Source organism: Stegostoma tigrinum, chromosome 9 (assembly GCF_030684315.1).
Source record: "Stegostoma tigrinum isolate sSteTig4 chromosome 9, sSteTig4.hap1, whole genome shotgun sequence".
NCBI lineage: Eukaryota > Metazoa > Chordata > Chondrichthyes > Orectolobiformes > Stegostomatidae > Stegostoma > Stegostoma tigrinum.
The window spans coordinates 67,093,658-67,109,130 of record NC_081362.1 but is presented as its reverse complement, the minus strand read 5'-3'; the positions used below and the strand labels follow the sequence as shown (position 1 = coordinate 67,109,130).

The window sequence follows — 15,473 nt, the reverse complement described above, 5'->3', positions numbered from 1 at the left end:
CAACCTCGGTCAGATATGCCATCCGAAGCTTGTACCTGAATAAATCAGGCAACCTAAAAACAGCATGTTCACCAGAACATATATAGCTGCCACTTTCTCAATAGAAAGAAGGCAAAAATTGCAGAAGAGTGCAGAATGTTTACCACCTGACAGAGTACAGGGCATTAGAGATGAAGTTCATGGTTATTTGAGCTTTCATGTCAACCAAAATACATGTATGAAAAGGAAGAGGTATCGAAGGAAGCAACATTAATGTACAGTTGGTTTTGGACAATAGAAATGTGAGGGTCCATGATTTGGTGAAAATGACAAAATGCTTTTATTCTGTATTAATCTTGGACGCCTCCAGCATTTGAAAATGTGAAGGAAGTGAATGCTTGTTGGAGGCACTTAGCCCACTGAGGCCAATCAGTGTCCTTCATACGGCTCATACAATGGAGCCCTTTCTATCACCCAGGTTGCCATTCTACGCATGGTGGGCTAAATTTTACCATGGGTGTGGAAGTGGAGGTAAGTTCAGAGGTTGGTGTGCCATCAATTCCATGCAGGCATATGACTTGCTGGCTGCACAATATTGGATGCCTTTAGGGATTTTTTCTGGAGGCTGCGGCTTCGGGATGTTTGCTATCCTCCCAGAGGCAGTGTGCAGTTAATTAAGTTCATTAAGATGACAATGGAGTTGAATTTTGCTACAGATGTGCAGTTTTGCCATTGATACTTGGGCACATTGCTGTGGATTGCAGATGTCTTCATGGAGAAACGTCTAAGCTGTAACTCATTTCAGGGCATAGATTTATTTTATTGGCTGTAAATCGTAAAGGGGGTCTGTGGCCTTGAAGCCATTCCATGGATACTTGCTGTGCCCTGCCCCAGTTGCTGCCATTTCCCTCCCATTGAAGGCACTGCTGTCAACCCTGCTGCTGGCTTGGTATCACCCATAGTGCGAAGGAAGATGGAAACCCTACCCTGCCCACAATCATGCCAACCTCTCAATACTCTAAAACAGAAGGTTGGTAGTTGTTTTTCGAAATAAGAAAGTTGTGACAGGATTTGATAGATGCACATGAGGGTAGCAAATGATTATTAGAGCACAACAGGAATGATGTAGAGCTGCAGAGTACTTGGGGCCAACGTGTGTGAGTGAGAACCATTTTCAGTAATGGGTATATCAGCACCATCAACAATTTTGTTTTCCTTTAACGAAACCACGCATATTAGACGTTCCAAGATTATGCTGCAAGTTTGAATCACGTCTCAGTATTATAACTATTTACTCAGACCATTTCAAACAAACATATCACATAGGCATGAACGAGATGGTTGAATTTGATTTTATACAATTACACTGGAAACGCACTCTTGGCTCTATGTCACACTCCTTCGTTGACATTCTAAAGCATGGTTGTCTATTCTGCAATCCAGGGCTGTGTCAAATTTTTTTCCCTGAGTGGAAGAAACAACTGTGGTGTCAGGTTACTCATGGGTAGTGCAGCCCTCCCAGGGCATTACTGGCACTGAAGCAATAGATGCAAAAGATAATGTGCTGTCTCTGCAACAGCTGGAGCCCAATCCAACAATAGTTGTCAGTACTTGTTTGCTCCCTGGCACTTCATCAATCTTTGAATGTTTGTACTAGAAATGGAAAATGCAAACGATTAAGAAGCCCTTACCTGACCCTACCCCCACCGCCAGCCTTTCCCATCAAAATAGAAGCTGAGTTACCTTTCAAAAATATTGTTATGATATTCCATGTGTTTTTAAGTGCTGGTTTTTAACTACTTGATGGAAATGGAATCCATTACAAAGACTAAGCAGAAACAACTTTTGTATTTGAATAATTTCTTCACAGGGAGATATGTTTCAAAGTGCTTCACAGGAGTGTAATCAAAGAAACATTTACACTCATCTGAAGGCGATATTTAGTGGTACCAAACAGTTTGTTCAAAGAGGCATTTTTATTAGAAAAGGACTGAGAGGTGAAAAGGCAAAGAGGCCTGTGAAAGAATCTTCAGAGGCAATGGCTTAGATGTCTTAAGCCATGGCCACCAAGAGTTGAGTAATAGAGTGGGAATGGTGAATAGCTCAGAGTTGGAGGAGATTTGAATGGTTCTGGGCTGGAGGAGGCTACAAAGATAGGGATGGGTAAAGCCATGAAGAACTGTGAACTGAATTTTTATTTCATATTTGAGGTGTTTTGTGCACTGCTTGAAGCATTAGAACTTGCTCCTAGTTAGGGTATAGGTAACAGAGCTTTGGATGAGCTCAGGTTTTACAGTGTATGGAGGAGGGTGCTGTCAGCCATAAGGGAGCTGGAACTAACAAAAGTATGAATAAGGATTGTAACAGTAACTGGGCTGAGGCAGCTGTGGAGATGTTATGGAGATGGAAATAAACATACAAGGTGATGGTAGGATAGAATATTAGATCAGCATCACGTAGGATATTAATATAGTAAACAATCTGGTTCAGCCTAAGGTGATTGTCAGGAAATACAATAATTGATGATAAATCACTGTTTGTTGTGGGGTCAAAAGACAATAACCTTGGTCTTCTCAATGTTTATTGGAGGAAACTGTAGTTTATCCAGGATTAGACATAAATAGGTTGACTGAGAAAGAAGCTCGCTTGATTCATAAACTAACCACTACCTTTGACATTCACGCATGTCAGTTGGTCACAACAAGGTCATGTATAACCTTTCCAGTTCCTCTGTGAAATAGTGAAACTGACATGGTTGCTGGAAATTTTCGGTTTTTTCAGTTTTAAAAGGAGTCTATTTCGAATTAGAATTAGGTTTTGTTGTCATGTGTACTCAAGTACAAGGATGGAAGAATACAGTGAAAAGTGTACAAAGTCACCATTCCTGGCACCGTCTTAGGTACAAAGGAAAAAAAGAAATAAAGCTAAAAGTTCAACATTATAGTCCTTACAAAGTAGAAAATTAAGGAAATAAAGCTACAAGTTCAACATTACACTCCTTCTTAAGTGCTTAGTCATGCTGACCTTGCACTTCCCACAAGGGCTTGATCTTCTTCATGCTGGGCTCTGCTACTGTATTGGGCTCCCTTTCCTCGCACTGGCTCGATCGCCCCCTTGCTTTACATTGCTGTAGATACTGGGAGACCACAGCCTGCACTGCAATTTGCCACTGTCCCAGGCTGCCTGCTCTCACAGGTTTCCTCAGATTAAGGAAAGAGTGATCTTATTGTTTACTACATAAAGAAACATAACACACCTACAGCTTAGAAATGATGAGTGAGGAAACACATAACAATTGGGGAAAAAGAAATAAGGATCAGTCTTTGGCATGTCCATGAGGAGCAGGCAGTGGAATGTAGCAGCTGTTAAATTGGGTGACTCCGTTACCCCTGGCCGTAGCAGTTGAACAGTCCAGGAAGCCCTTGGTTCTGCATGTTAGTTGAAGGGGGATTTTCTAAGTGAGTTTGTTGTCTTGCGACTTGTTTACAGCAATCAGTCAAAGCTAGAGACGGAAAGGCTTTTACTTTGCATGCAAGGATGAGGTGTTTATTAAATGGTCTGCAATTGTGATCTTCACAGAAAACATCGACCTCATACAACTATAACGCTGGATTAGCATAAATGAGGCCTGGAGTTTTGTCTTTTAAACCCTTCTTTTGTGGATACCTGAAAGGGGAGAAAACCAACAATGTATTTCAACCAGAACTGTTTTATTTTACCTCACATCATTTCCATAATCCGCCATAAGACTCATGGGAGATAGTTTCTGCTGAGCTTGTAATTGGTCTCCATTATCTGTGTAATGATGTGAGATTACAGTTCAGTTTTTGTACTGCGTCTCTCCTTTTGAAGTTTCTCTGTAATATTCCATGGTCTCTCTCTAGACTAAGTATAACCAATATAGAAATTTTGCAGACATTTTCTGAATGACATACTCATAATTCACATTTCTAGTTTTCTTTCGCACATATTTCATTTTTCAATATTCTTAACAAAATGTTAAAAGTTTAATAGGTTTGTTGAAATTTGGTTTCATGACCCATTGTCATGATGATTTAGAGTGAAAGAAAGTTGTTTTCCAGTAATTAAATATTCTCAAACATTCATAAGGATACCCAGATTGAAATGAACAAATCCAAGCTTCTCTTGCGTGTTTAACTCTCTCTACTGTGCAAGAACAAAAGCCTCACACCAGCCATTACTTTTGTCTGGTGGTTAAGGCAATAAAATGCCATTTTCCAGAACTTAACACAATCACTGCGTATCTCAAATCGAAAATGTCTTTGCCAAAGGTTGCTGAGAGACTTGCATATAAATTATGATGAATTACAGTAATCTTGTCATTACTGCTAAAACCTAACTCAACAAGAAAAACAGAATTGTATTATTACATTACTTTTCTACTATTGAAGGAACAAGCTTTAAAATTACTTCATGCAGTAGATGCCTGTCATGATCATGATTTTAAATAATGCAATTGATATGATTGCTGAATAATTTTTGACTTCTCTTAAGAGCCCTAGTGGTCAAGTCATGGTGTTTCACAATTTTTTTTTTAACTATGATTCATTACCATTGATGACTTAATTGAAATTGTGAACTTTCTCATGCATGATCTCTACTTGGACACCTGTGCCAACATCATTCAATTCTGGGTTCATTTTGAATGTAAGTTCTATAGTCAAGATGATTTATCCCACTGGGGAACTTGCAGGTGCTGCCCTTATCCTTCCAGATGGAACTTGTCATGGGCTTAGAAGATGCTAAACATCTTTGGTGGATTTCTGAGTATATCTTGTAGATTGTACACTACTGCAAGTGAGGATCTGTGCTGGAATGACTGAATTTTTGTGGATGTGGTGCTAATCAAGTGGACAGCTTTGTCCTGAATGCTATCAAATTTCTTGAATGTTGTTGGAGTTGCACTCATCCAGGTAAGTGGGGAATATTCCATCACACTCCCCAAGACAGGTTTTGGGGAGTAAGGTGTTGAATTTCTTGTTGTAGTATTCCTAGCCTCTGACTTGCTCTTGTAGCCATTGTATTTATACGATGAGTCCAGTTTAGGGGAGTTGATGATTTTCAGATCAGTCATGAACACTGGAAAAGACTAGATTAGCTGAAAGGCCTAATCTTAATCCTACATTTTATCATCTTTTAATCTTATGGATATCTACTTTTCTGGGATAAGATCTGTTCAGGCAATACTGGGGAAGGAGGAAAAAGAAGATTAGCAATTTTGATTAAGGAACTTATTCAGTGTTTGAAAGACAAAACATCATGGGCAGCACAGTGGCTCAGTGGTTAGCACTACTGCCTCACAGAGCCAGGGACGTTGGTTTGATCTTGCCCTCAGGCCACTGTCCCAGACTTGTTGGGCGAAAGTGCCCGTTTTCACACTCTAGGGGTTCTGTAAATCTTTGAGGGATCTCAAATAAGAATTATCAGTTGGAATTGAGGTACAATAAAGGTGTTATTCCTCTATTAATATATTTTACTGGTCATCAAATAGTGCAGGGATAAAGGCATAAATTTGCAAATAAATCACTGGGAATTGCAAGGGCTACAGAAGAATTATTATGGAGTTATTATATATTTAACAACCCCAGTATTGAACAGAGAAGAGATTGTGTTAAAGCAGAGAAAAAGACAAATTTCTGATGTAGGTTCAAGCTATTTTTTTCCAACAGTGCATTTCCCATCCATTACAATGTCCTCATGCTCTTCATGCTCCTCTGCTCAGTCACATCTCCCAACCTTCCTTATTCACCCATATCTCCTCTACTGTCCCTCAATTTCTAGTGGTCCTTCCATGGCCCTTCATACTCCTATGTCAGTTCCACTTGTGTCTTGTATTTTCCATACTCATTCTCCCTATATCCACTATATTATGTATCTCATCAGGCATTGCCAAATAGTTCTATAGAATGAAATAGGCTGATTTGAAAAATATCACTGGTATAGAATGGTCCAGATTTTCAGTCAGCTGGGGCAGCGGTTTCTGAGATTTTTGCATCCATTCATTTTAGTCTGCTTTTGTTGATACCCATACCATTTGGCTTCAACATGAATGTTTGGCTGAACTCCAAAAATGATTAATCCACTTATATCTCAGCAAGCAATATTTATACACCTGCAGAGGGGAGGGACAGTTTTGCCTGATTATTTCTACTATCTTATAATAACCTGATGTTTTCTGAATTTTTTTACACTATCTATATTTATTTACATTAGCTAGAGAAGTCTGAAATGCATAAAAGCTTCTGACATTGTTTCTATGATTGCAGACGAAGCTGTTCTTTCAAAAAACCCTTTTTATGCTCTGCTTGAGGATATGTCAAAGACTTGTCTTATTTGGCAATGCCTGATACGATACATAATATAGTGGATATAGGGAGAATGAGTATGCAAAATACAAGACACAAGTGGAACTGACATAGGAGTATGAAGGGGCATGGAAGGACTACTAGAAATTAAGGGACAGTAGAGGAGATATGGTTGAATAAGGATGGTTGGGAGATGTGACTGAGCAGAGGGGCATGAAGAGCATGAGGACATTGAAGAGTCATGAGGACTACATACAGAGTGTTTGAGGTTTGAAGAGTAATGGTTTGAGGCCCTCCTGTTCATTAGTACAATTAAGCCAATGACTCAGTAAAAGAAACGAGTGCTCCAGCTGGACAGCCATGCCATCTGCTCAGCTCAGACATGACTGTAGAGGCAGTGGGCCCAAATCCACAGTAGTCCCCTGCCTCCCTTGAATAAAAATATGTTGGGTAACCCCTTAACGGAGTTAAGTTTCCAGAATCGGACACTGAACCGGATCCCAATAAATATTTTGTTCACAAAACCTGGCCCCAATTCATCCGAATTTGTGGTAAGTTCTGGGTTAGTTATGATTTTATGGCAAACTTCCCAAGCATTTAATTTTACGTGTCCATCAGTCTTTCTCTATCAAGGGCCATCTCTCTCACGCCACCTCTGGAATTCAGCTCTTTTGTCCATGTTTGAACCAAGACTGAGTGGCCCTGGCAGAATCCAAACAGGGAGACACTGAGCAGGTCATTGCTGAACAGATCTTGCTTGATAGCACTGTTGATACCATCTTCCATCACTTTCCTGGTGATAGAGAGTAGACTGATTGGGTGGTAATTCGCCAGGTTGGGTTTGAGTCGAAGAGTCATAGAATAATACATCATGGAAACAGGGCCTTAGGCCCTTACCGGTCCATGCTGACCATGGTGCCCACTCAGCTAGTTCCAACTGCCCACATTTGGCCCATATCCCTCTAAACCCTTCCCATCCATGTACCTATCCTAATGTTTTTTTTAAATGTTATGATCTGTTCTATGTTTTGTACACAAGACATACCTGGGAAATTTTCCACTCCATTAGGCAGATGCCAGTATTGTGGAAGATCTTGGCTAGGGCAACGTATGTTCTGGAGCACAAGCCTTGCCAGGATGTTATCAGGGCCCTCAGCCATTGTAGTATCCAGTGCCTCCAATCGTTTTTTGATATCACATGGAATTAGTCAGACTGGTTGACCACTGGATCTATGATGCTGGGGACCACTGAAGGAGGCTAAAATGGATCATCCACTCTGCACTTCAGCCTCATCTTTTGCACTGATGTGCTGGGCTCTTCAGTCATTGAGAACCGGGGCTATTTGCTTATGCTGTTTGGAGTGCAAGTAGTCCTGTTTGGTGGCTTCACCAGGTTGATACCTCATTTTCGAGTATGCCTGGTGCTGTTCCTGGCATACCTTCCTACACTCTCCATTGAACCAGGGTTGATCACCTGGCTTGATAGTAGTGGTTGAATGGGGGAATATGCTGGGCCATGAGGTTGCAGGTTGTGCTGGAGTACAATTCTTCTGCTGTTGATGGTCCACAGTGACTCATGGGTACCAGTACTAAGTTGCTAGATCTGTTCAAAGTCTGCCCCTTTTAGCACAGTGCTAGTGCCAAACCACACAATGGAGGTTATTTTCAATGTGAAGGTGGAACTTGATCTCCACAAGGACATGTGGTGGTCACTCTTACCGATACTGTCATGGACAGATGCTATGCAGCGAGCAGATTAGTAAGGATGGGGTCAAGTATGTTTCTCCCTCTTGCTGGCTTCCTCACCACCTGCCGCAGACCCAGTCTAGCAGCAATGCCCTTTAGGACCTGACCAGCTTGATCAGCAATACAGCTGCTGAGCCATTCTTTGTGGTGGACATTGAAATCGCCCACCCAGAAAACATTTTGTGCCCTTGCCACCCTCAGTGCTTCCCACAAATTTTGTTCACAATAGAGGAGTACAGAATCTTCACCAGATGGAGGACAGTACATGTTAATCACAGGAGATTTCCTTGCCCATGTTTAATCTGAAGCTATGAAACTTTATAGGATCCAGACTTGATGTTGAGTAGTTCCGGAACATCTCCCCCCTGACTGTATACAACTGTGGCACTATCTCTGCTGGGTCTGTCCTGTTGGTGTGGAAGGATATAACCAGGGATGATGATGGCAACGTTTAGGACATTGTCTGCAAGGTATGATTTCATGAGTATGGCTATATAAGGCGATTGCTTGATTAGCCTGTGAGTCAGATCTCTTGTTCATAAGGAGGACTTTGTAAGGTCAACAAGGCTGTTTTAGTCTTTGCCTTTTCTGATGCATAGGTCAAGTGGCCTGTCCATTTTGATTTCTTTGTTGAGACCTCGTAATCATTGATACAACTGAATGATTTGCCAGGCTATTTCAGAGGACAGGTTGAGTGTCATGGATCTGGAGTTGCTTGTAGGCCAGACCAGGTGAGGTAAATGTGGGTTTTTCCAACAAACAACAATGATTCCACCGTCATCACTAGATTCTTAATTCCAGATGTTTTATGTTGAATTCAAAGTCTCCAATCTGCTGTGGTGGGACTCGAACCTGAGTCTCCAGAACATTAGTTAAGTTTCTGAATTAATAGTCGTGCAATAATACCACTAGGCTGTTGCCTCCCCCGATGCTTAAGGTACAAGAATTAAACGAGCGCATGTATCTCAGAGGATTGTGGAAATTACGGAGGTGAGAGGGATAGGATGGGGTGAAGATATAGTGAGTTTTGAAAACTATAATCAGAAATTCAAAACCAAGGGTTTGCTTGATTAGGAACCAGTGTTGGTCCCTGAGTGACCAGATGTGATTAAAATTTCAAGCAGTCGAGTTTTGTACTACGTCAAGTTTCGGAGAAGGTACAATGAAGGACTCCAGATCGGAGTATATTGGAATGGTCACGCCTAGAGAAAACAAAATCATGAATGACGTCTAAAACAACAGATAAGTGGAGGAAAAGGGTACAAAGGTAGGATTTTTGGGAGAGATGACTTTTAATCAGCAAAGTAAAGAGAGAGTGGTTGCAAGTCAATAGAGTGAACTATTGAGAGTACCATACCTCCCATGCCCATTCCCTGTGCACCATGTATTCTCCATGGATTTAGGAAATCAGTAGCTTAATGGAGTTAGGAGAGTGAGAGGGAACTGAGGCCTTGTGGTTAAAATGCACTCAGACAGGATATGAGGGAAGCAATCCTTGGGCACAAGTTCAGGCTAGGTAGGGAGGGTCCTTGGAAGAAGTTGGTCTATTTGGATTCTGGGAAGGAATTAGGATAGCTCATCAGATTGTTTTGATTTTAGTGAGAAAGAAATCCATGAATCATTCCACAATGTTGGAATTGAGGGTGGAGGAAACACAAGGGACGGAAGAAGACAGTTACAGTTGAAAAAGACACTTGGGCAATCTTTCTATTGCGGTCTGATCCAAAACTCTGTAAAATTCATGCAATGCTACTATTGAGCTGATAGCTTTTGTGGCAAGATCAAGCTACAATGTTTGATCTTCATCAGTCTTTTGGCCTCAGCGCCCTGCATCATACCTGCTGTCGAGTATCTGAAAGAGGAAAGGCACAGGGGTACATGTATTCACACTATCTACAGCTTGTTAATCAGAAGAGGTTGGATGATAAGGTGAAGTAGGATGTGGCAAGGTGCTTTTGCTTGGAACATATCATCACCTTCCATGATTCAGCTCACAGCTTGTCACAGCTTCTGTTGTAGTCAATAGCAACCACTGAGTCATCATCACGGCAAGGGACATGTGGCCACACCTGCATCCAGCTACTTGCTGCTGCTGCCACCTCTTGTTATGTCCTGCTTTGTCCTGTGACAAAAAAAGGGCATTGTGTCAAGTTATGGTGTACTGTCTTTGGGTGATATGCTTATTATCGTCATTGTGCGCAAGCTGTGAGGTTTAGGTACAAGACTTAAAGCAGTGTAGGAGAGAATAAAAAGAAGATATGAACGCAGAGTAAGAATCATGGTTGATAGAGATTGATGGTAGTAACTAAATGGTGGTGGGATGGGGAATGAATAGAGCCGTGTGCATGTGAAGTTGGTGGTTTATTTGTTGATGGATGGCATACAAAGATGGCCTCACTGACCTTGATCACTCATGTTGTACATCTTTCAGCACTGCACTCTCAGTGCCTGGCAATAACATTCACACTTGTCTTCTCAGTGGCTTTCTGGCCCAGTGGGGCTTCTCTTCTCCTTTTGCCTGCATTAAGACCATCAGAGCTTTATTAGGAAAGTTGCAGAATGATCTCTGCCTTGCAGGGCCATCTTTATTCCTCTTGTTGGTCAGGCTTTCTTCCTCAGCTCCTTCCTTGAGGTGATGCTAATCTTAGACAAACTTGAAGCATCTTTTGCTGAGGAGTCTGGTCACCACCAAGATGAACTGGATCCCTTACTTTACTCACCCATCCCCTCAAACTGTTGCAACGGGATCAATTTAAAAAGGATCCCTTCCCATCTGGATACCTTACTCCCAGACCCAATCTAACTTATGGCTTTACAAGTAACAAATTTAACCACGCTTTCTTGCATATCATGTATTATGATCCTTTTACTTAGTTTATCCAACATTTCTCCTATCAGATATAAAACCCAGGAAATTATGCTAAATCCATATTAAACACAAATTCCGCACCCAATTCTGCAGCCTACACTTTACGATGGACATATAGATTTTGGGAGGGTAAGAAGAGATTTATTGAAATGTTTCCAAAATGCCTCATTTCCTTTTTAAATGGTTTGCAGCACACAGAATTAGAAAGGGTCTTTGCCTGCAACATCGAGGTAATTAGGGGACAGTTCGTCACCTATAACTTCATGGCATACTGACTCTCAAGCCTTGGTTGGCATGTGAGAGTGTTCAGTCCCACCAATCAACTCCAGTACAATTGAAACTGTCTTTACAACCCCAGTACTTGTGTTTTCTTGCAGGGTAAAACAAATATGTCCGCTGGAGGTAACTTTCTTCTGAGAGGGGCTGAGTTCACCACCTCATTATCTCTTCTTGCTAAGCCTCACCTTGTTTAAATTTCTGTGACAATTTACATATGCGAAAATATATTGGCCTCACACAGGCCTGTATCAGACAGTCTATGAATTTAAATCTACATATTTCTGTAGAGATTCTCTTTTTAAAACAACATATTTTGGAATTAAAAGTGAAAAAAAGTCATTGAGCTTCTGATTTAACATAACACTCCATATTACATCTAACAGGTAAGGGCGTATCATGTATTATAATCCTTGTACCTAGTTTATCCAACTTTTCTCCTATCAGATATAAAAGCCAGGAAATTATGCTAAATCTATATAAAACAAAAATTCAATCCTAACCGGAATACTGTGCCCAATTCTGCAGTTTACGCGTTATGAAGGACAAATAGATTTTGGGTGGGTAAGAAGAGATTTACTGAAATGTTTCTGATAACATAGGATAACAGTTTGATAAATGGGTTGGAAAAACAAGCCCTTCATGCATAAAGGGCTAAGAAATATATAATTGAAATCAGAAGAGTTAGAGTCAATAAAGAGAAATGGTTTGCAATGAATAAAGACTCAATAATGAAGAATGTTTTTAAGTTGATTGATAAGAGAATTCGAGGTGACACGAGGAAAAACATTTTTGCACAATCCATGGTAATGATTTAGAATTCCCTGCTTGACTGATTGTAGATACAGATTCAGCGGTAACTTCTGAAAAGAATTGGACATATTGCTGAAAGGAGAAAAGTTTGCTGAGATATGGGGAAGTAAGGGGTACTGAGACAAACTAATTGCTGTTTAAAAGATTTAGCATAGTTATGATGAGATAATAACTGCATTGTGTAATGTCCTGTTCTATTAGTGTATGTCCTTGTGCAGCACCCTTTAAAATATAACATTCTAATAAACAGAAGAGTTCTTTAACTAATCTATTTTATATATGCTGGGTTCTTCTGAGCAGATATTGTAAGTTTACAGTGACAACTTAACTGCTAGTGACTACAGGAATTGACCCTGCAGGAGGTATTTCTATCCAAATTGGTTAATTGTGATCATCTTTTTGCAAGGGGTACTTCACAGCCCTAAAGGAATATTAGCATGTTGCAGGTTACTCATGGAGGCTGAGTTTCACAAGCATTTCTGGAGCCTTTAGATAGTGATGAAAGAGGCTTCAACTTTCCATCACATGGCTGAACAGGAATCTCTCACTAGCAGGTGTTGGAATATACGAACGTACAAACAGAAAAAAGTGTAGGCCACTCGACCCTTCAAGCCTGTTCTGTCACTCAAAATGATTGTGGCTGATTTAACTGTAACCTTGAATCTACATTCCAGTGTATTTCCAATAATTGTTCAACCTTTTAGTTATAAAGAATTGATCTAATGCTGCCTGAAAGCTATTTACAATTCTGCACCCACTGCTTTTCATGGAATCATAGAATCCCTAAAATGTGAAAACAGGCCCTTCAGTCCAACAGGTCCATACTGAACCTCAGAGCATTCCACCCTGACCCATCCCCCTGTAACCTCCCTAATCTACACCATCCGTGAACATTCTGGGCAATTTAGCATGGCCAATTCACCCAGCCTGCACATCTTTGGAGTGTGGGAGGAAACCAGAGCATCTGGAGGAAACCCACGCGGACACGGGGAGAATGTGCAAACTCCACACACACGGTCGCTCGAGGGTGGGATCTAACCCAGGTCCCTGGTGCTATGAGGCTGCAGCGCCAACAACTGAGCCACCGTGTAGGAAATTCCAAAGTCTCAAAACCTTCTGAGGGAAAAATGATTTCCTCATCTCTGTCTTAAATAGGTAACCCCTTATTTTTAAACAGTGGCCTCGAGCTCTATAAAGGACTTATCAGTTGGTAATCAACCCCTTTTGGCCAAGTTTTAAAAAGGTTGTCTTTGGTTATCAAGTCTTTGAGCCCAGAGATGTTGGCTCAAAGGTGGAAAACCACAGAGTGCACCCCAAGACCCCCTTAAAGGCAGAGGCTAGATTAAATACAACGCCACCCTCGTAACTAACCATCTATGTTTCAGAATCTAGACATGAACGTTCCAGCAATTATTTATTTGTTATCTGACTTGCCTTTCTATATTCTAAATTCTCTTGCCCACTTTCTTCTTTAAGCAATGTTACCAAACTTATTATTCTCCATGTGTAGGATGTTACAAGTTAAGTAAACATTGTCAAATTTCACTTAAGAGGAATGAGACCCATGGTTAATTCAGCATGAACTGAAGTGGGGGTTGGGTTTACAGGCTGGAGTGATTGAGAGGCAGGATGTCTCATCTGTTAATCTTTGCTTCCTTGTTCAATCATCCCATGTATAAACAGACTTTTTGAATCTTAATTCTTTATTATACCCACTATATCCCATCAGCCACAAAGGGTCACCTCCAATTTATAATTTACAGTGAGATACAAACACAAAGATAGTGCAAAGAGTGAAATATGGTGTCAGGCTTATATCTTCTCACATTTCACAGAGCTGAGAAACAAACACACTGACCTGTTGCTATGGAAAGTTTTCTTTCGAGATCAACACTTGGACTGAGGAAGCAATAGGGTTTTTGCACAGTTTGATATCGACAAACCAACGAGAACATTCTGTGAAAAGCTTATAAAAGAAGTCAGTCAGCCTAGAGACTTAATACTGCAGGATACCTTATTTGTCTGATCAAATCTAAATTATTTGCAGCCATTACCTATGTTTGGTGTTTCGACTGTGAGGTCTATTTGTATCCGTTGCTCTTTATTTATCTGCAAGATATTTCAAGTTGTTTGTACAAATTTCTGTTATGAATTCCTCTCCAACTAATTCATGGATAATGGGATAAATATGCTCACTCATTTGGTGTAACATAAATGATAAGTTGTGAGCGTAGAATGACCTTTTCCCCTTCATAATCCAATTTCAGCTCAGAATTACTTCAAATCCTCTGAGGGCTGGAGTTTGTTCATTCTCCCACAGAGCTGAGGTTCCCTTCAGCACAGCTGGCAGGAGTTATTAGTTATAACAATATCTCAGGAGGAAGGGTTTGAGGCTTGAAAGAGGCCATTGTCTGGGCTTATATGAAGGCAGATTCATTATGCTTTGCAGAACACAATTTAGAGCCTGGAATTAGGAGACCTCCTTGTGATTAAAGAAAAGAGCAGACCCTGGAACTGAAATACTCCTCATTTAAATCAGAGGTGATGCTGTAGTAAAGCCTGAAAGCAAAGCAAGAATGAAAATAACACCAATTGAAAAGTTTTAAATAGTTGTGAGTCAGTAACCTTGATTATTGTCATTTAGAAGCTGATTTGAGGAAAACTTTTTTCACATAGGCCCTTCACAGGTGGCCATTCTACTGATCCAAACCTTCCCCCATGCTTGTATTACTGCTTAAAAGAATAATTATTAATTCAAGGTACAGAACAATAGACAAAGAATCACATGAGAAGCAGACACTGTGTTTCGCAACATTTATCATGAAATTTAATGTAAGGAACACATAAATCACATTTTCCTTACTTTGCTAATTTGAAACATTTAGCAAATGTCAGCCTTTAAGGAAATTGTGTATGGTGAAAGAATTTGCTTATCACAAGTTAGCAAATTAATTTTTTAAATAGTATTTACATCATTTTTCTCTCTAGAATTCCTACTCCAGCTGCTGCAGCACCACTATTAATTAGAACCCTTCCTTGAGAGAAAGGGTTTCCCAACTGAGATCACAGACAAACAACTGATGACAATACCACTCAATAGGAGATTATGGGACCGCTCTGGACTGACTCACTTTCTGTTTTCCCACTCGCTTTGGGTATGTTTCTCTTCTACATAACACCTCTGATGACAACTATCTTTAAAATTCAGGACAGACAATACTGTGAATCAATGGATTATAGACTCTGTCCACGCACTCTGTGCTGTAGCTTGTCAGAGCAATTATGTATCATACCACAAGAAATGTGAAGTTAAGCATTCAAATCAGTGGGCATACAAATAGACCTAATACAATGTGTCATTAACTTAACAGCTTTAATATTTCTCTTCACCATTTCTATGGGAGATTTTGCCACTTTTATTTGATATGGTACTTTTATTTATGCCAATGGTTTATTGCTGTCAT

The 15,473-nt window shown here is 40.4% G+C and overlaps 1 long non-coding RNA gene across 1 annotated transcript; it reads right to left on the bottom strand.

The window, feature by feature from the left end:
* Positions 1-9,954: 9,954 nt before the first annotated feature.
* Positions 9,955-13,961, bottom strand: LOC125454599 (uncharacterized). Its single transcript, XR_007248049.2, has 3 exons — positions 13,868-13,961; positions 10,454-10,569; positions 9,955-10,173 (listed from the first exon to the last, which is right to left on the bottom strand). It is a non-coding gene; the product is annotated as an uncharacterized LOC125454599 (long non-coding RNA).
* Positions 13,962-15,473: the final 1,512 nt, after the last annotated feature.